Source organism: Brassica napus (genome assembly GCF_020379485.1).
Source record: "Brassica napus cultivar Da-Ae chromosome A5 unlocalized genomic scaffold, Da-Ae chrA05_Random_23, whole genome shotgun sequence".
NCBI lineage: Eukaryota > Viridiplantae > Streptophyta > Magnoliopsida > Brassicales > Brassicaceae > Brassica > Brassica napus.
The window spans coordinates 22,406-27,628 of record NW_026014018.1 but is presented as its reverse complement, the minus strand read 5'-3'; the positions used below and the strand labels follow the sequence as shown (position 1 = coordinate 27,628).

The window sequence follows — 5,223 nt, the reverse complement described above, 5'->3', positions numbered from 1 at the left end:
AACCTATACCTAACCTAACCCTAAATTCTCATCTAACGCTAAAACTCTACCAACCCCTAAACCTAAAAAAATATCTCAAAACTTAAAGTAAAAAAACCTAAACTTACCACCATATGTAATTTGAAATGTTGTGATATTCAAATAACAAATTACAATAAATAATCTCATCTAACGCTAAAACTCTACCAACCCTAAACACTAAAAAAAATCTCAAAACTTAAAGTTAAAAACAAACCTAAACTCTACCGATATGTAATTTGCTGTTGTGATATTCAAATAACAAATTACATAGCGGATTTTAAATCTTACATCCATTATTTTAATTGCCAAAATATTTTGAAAATTGTATCTTATGAATAATAAAGGTAAATTATATTTTAATAACGTTAAATTTTGTTTAAAATAGAATGAAAAACTATTATCACAAATAAATAAAGAATTTTGATGAAATTTGAAAATCTTCGAATCAATAACAATTAATTAGTAATATTTCAAAAACCCTTAAACTATTATAGCTGTAGAATCTAAAAAAAAAATTAAAGTTCTCAAACATTTATTTGCCAATAACCATCCTTAAAGCTTTGCTCATTCACAAAAAATAATATTCTTTACATAAATTGCAAACAAGTTTTGTTTTTTGACTAGAGACCCAACTTTAAATTATACCACTAAAATATTTTAATATTAATTATTCAGAAATAACAAGTTAATGTTCTTAAAACAATAAACCATCCTTAAATCTTTGCTCATTCAAAAAATAATATTCTTTACATAAATTGGAAACAAGTTTTGTTTTTGACTAGAGACCCAAGTTTAAATTATACCACTAAAATATTTAATATTTAATTGTTCAGAAATATATATATTTATATATTCGAGAGTAGACAATGCATAGATGATACTAAATTGATCGCAAGAATTCTTTTTGGAAAACACAATATAACTAGTATGGTATACAAAGAACTTTTAAAAAAATTTATGAAAATGTTTAAGCCCGCATCGCGGACAAAACACCTAGTTCTTAATATACTGATTAATTTATTATATAAATAACTCTAGGGTGATTTTGCTGTATAACCATATTGAGAAAAAATAAAGAATATAGCTATGTGTTGAAAAATGTGTCAATTTGCCATATTATTGGACATTATAGTCCTTTACGAGCGCGTGAATGTGTGTATATCACACACTACAAACCAATACTATTCTATTTATGTTGTCAATATAGAATGGATTATTTCGAACATAAATATAACAATAGAGAATAATATAATTTTTTTAATACTATTTATTTATAGGGTTCAATGCAATTTAATCAGTGGACAATATGAACAAGCATATTTATTCGTAGGACAAGTGTTTAATGTAAAATAAATTATGTGAAATAACATAATTAGTTGATATATTACAAATAAAATATACCATTCTATATTTGATGACCATATAGTATATCATGTAGATATATGTATATGAAAAAAAATATTGAGAGTAAGGGGGAAAGGAAGAAAAGCGAAGACGGGGATGATAAAAATGAAAAAAGAGTTTACGGACGAAGCTGAAAAGATGCATAATGTCTAATAAATAGAAGAGTATAAAGAACATGATGGGATGATAAAAAAAGAAGAGGAAAGAAGTACAAAGAGGAAAATGGAGAGAGAGAGAGAGAGGAAAAGTAAGAGGAGAGAAGAGGCGGGGGAGGGAAGAAGTGAAGAGAGAGAGAGAATCTGGGAGAGGAAAAAGAGGGGAAAAAAAAAGTTGTAATTTCTATTCTATTTTATATTTTATAAATAGAATACAACAATATAATATTTGAACATTTATATTAGAGAAAGAGAGGGGAAAAAAGAGTGAAAGAGAGGGGAGAAGGAAAAGAAAGAGTGATATGTGGATGGAGATTGGAGAGGGAGATTGATAGAGATTGAGGAAAGATGAATTTTATTGCTACTATTTATATAACTTTATGTAATAGAATAGAACAAACTTATTATTATTGCATATATTCAATTTTATAAATATATGTTAGTTTTACAAAATTCAAAACATGTCATATACGAAAAAAAATCTATGTTTTTTATAAGTATATAAGAAATTCAAATTATAATTTTTCTAACTTATAAAGTTAATTAAAAAGAGAGGTGAAAATGAGAAAGGGTAATATGGCAATAATATATAAATATCATAGCCTATTTTTGTTATGGTTATACACTTAATTTTTATTCCACTATGGACATGATACCCAATTTCCCATAACTCTATCAGGGCAGAACATTAGACCATCAACATCCTTGGATCCTTAAAAGGGGTCTTTAGCAAAAAAATTTTATTAAAATTATGGGGGTCCCAGCAAAAACTAAATAACCGGTAACAAAAACTACAAAATAAGGACCGATTTACGTTGGATCTTTGCACTGTTCGTGGGCTTCACCGACGCATGGCGGCCCGCGATTGGTTCCCTTTAAATTTTTTTTTCAGATGGAAAAAGAAAAAAAAATTCCTAAGAAACCTATCAGGGATAATCATGCCCTTAGGACTCTTGTCAAGGATGTTTTAATTATCAGGAAACTCTCCAAGATCCACTCACGTGCTCATGCAAGGACTTTGAACGAGGCCAAACGAAAGGGTCGTCACTCTGGTTCTGGTAATGAATGCAAAATCTATTTTTTTGGTCGCATTTTTTTTTATAAGCTTGTGATAGATTTGAGATTCCTTATTCAACGTTTATTGGGTTTTCAGGTAAGAGAAAGGGCACAAGAGAGGCGAGGCAACCGACCAAGTTTCTCTGGATGAATAGAATGAGGGTGTTGAGGCGTTTCCTTCTCAACTACCGTGAGAAAAACAAGATCGACAAGCACATGTACCATGAAATGTACATGAAAGTGAAGGGTGGGGTGTTTTTAAGAACAAGTGTGTGCTTATGGAGAGCATCCACAAGTACACGGTTGAGAAGGCGAGAGAGAAGACACTCTCTGACCAGTTTGAGACCAAACGTGTTAAGAACAAGGCTAGCAGGGAGAGAAAGTTGGCGAGAAAGTTGGCGAGAAGGGAAGAAACGTTTAGCTAGAGGAGCCGGAGGTGGAGAGATAGCTGTTGTGTCTTAAGTTTACTTCTTCAATAAGATATTGTTTTCTTTTACATGATTTTGTTGGAACCGTTTCTCTCAAAGCACCATTAAACCTACCACCCTAAGTGGAGTGCTTTATTATTATTTTTTTGGTTTTTTCTCTAATTTTTTTTTTAAAAAACGAATCAATTGCGGATCACTACGTGTCAGTGGACCCGCGAAGCAGCTCAAGCATCGACACCAGATCTGGCGTCTTTGGCGTCGTTTCTTCTTCTTTTGTGGTGGAACCCACCCCTAAGCACTCCTCTTAGCTCATGCATTAATCCTGCTCTCATGGTTGGGATCTCACTAATTTACTATTAATTTGGGAAACCGGTCATTAAAATTCCAAACTTACAGATTTGGCTATTTAAAGCATATACTTAGGCTTAGACAACTTAAAACATCAAACTTTGACTTTTATTTAATCTTAAACTTTGTTTGACAAAAGCCAACATTGTTAAACTCTCTAACAGAATTATAAACAGAGTTAATTAACTCCTCATTTAGATGGCAAAGTATATTTCACCAATTTGTGTATGGATCTAGCAATGAAAGACAAGTTGGATTAATAGTTGTCTCACTATTTTACTAGAAGTAAAAATAGAGATAAAGTATCATGGGTTAAATGATTGGGGACAGTAATTTTGTACTGTAGTTCATCCCTGCCATATCAATGACAGTAACTTTGTACAACAAATCAATGGCAGTAACTAATTTGTACAGTGGTGCACAGAATTTAACCATGTGCTAAAATGATTCAAAATCACAACTACTTTCAAAATTATGTAGTTAGAAAAAGGCAGTTAATTATCACTTGATTAAATTTTTGGATATAATTAATTATGCTTTACAAATGATTTTAATAAAACAAAATTAACAAAAGAGATCTATGAAAATTATATTTTATAGAAAATTTGTAATTGTGTTGGCTAAAGTGAGTAGCTTACTAATTATAGAGATGATTTTTTCTCTACAATCTATACTATTAAAGCAGGATCCTATTGTCATAATTACCTTAGCCTGCCCTTTCATTCACTAACATTGCATGTTCATTAGGGCAATTAAGTAATATTAATAACAAATCTATATTGGGTCATTATTTTTGGATTCAGCCACATCAAATCTCTTTTGGGACCATTTGTGCCTATTAAAAAATCAGATTCAAATCTCATTTTTTTTTTCTTTTGGGCCATTGAGTCCAAGTTCAAATAATTTTTTTTAACTATTCTTAATTATTATTTTTTTCTTTTCTTAAATATAATTTAAGCATTCATAAAATAATTGAATTTTTTATTGAAAAGTATAAATCTTTATTAAAAGTATATAATTTTTTAATTAAATATTACCCATAATAAAATTAATTTATCAGAGTTATACCAACTTAATTCATTAAAAAAAATAAAGTTAAATTTTTAAACATAAATAGTCATTTAAAATGAAATACGATAATAAAGATAAAAATTCTTTTATAAAATAAAACACAAATATATCAAAATGTGACATTTACTAAATATTTGTCAATTGAAAAAAAAAACAAAAATAAATCCGCGCTTTGAAGCGCGGGTCAAAATCTAGTATATCATTATTTAAAGATATGTTTCTTAAATAAAACTTGTCATCTCAATAAAAGGAACTATATCTATACTATTAAAGCAGGATCCTATTGTATAATTACCTTAGCCTGCCCTTTCATTCACTAACATTGCATGTTTCATTAAGGGCAATTAAGTAATTAATAACAAATCTATATTGGGTCATTATTTTTGGATTCAGCCCACATCAAATCTCTTTTGGACATTTGGGCCTATTAAAAATCAGATTCAAATCTCATTTTTTTTTTCTTTTGGGCCATTGAGTCCAAGTTCAAATAATTTTTTTTTAACTATTCTTAATATTATTTTTCTTTTCTTAATATAATTTAAGCATTCATAAAAATAATTGAATTTTTTTATTGAAAAGTATAAATCTTTATTAAAAGTATATAATTTTTTAATTAAATATTAACCCCCAATAAAATTAATTTATCAAGTTATACCAACTTAATTCATTAAAAAAATAAAGTTAAATTTTTAAACATAAAATAGTCATTTAAAATGAAATACGATAAATAAAGATTAAAA

General features: G+C 28.6%; 1 pseudogene; it reads left to right on the top strand.

Annotated features, from left to right (window-relative positions):
- The first annotated feature begins 2,472 nt into the window (after nt 1–2,472).
- On the top strand, nt 2,473–3,098 carry LOC125575484 (annotated as a pseudogene).
- Nucleotides 3,099–5,223: the final 2,125 nt, after the last annotated feature.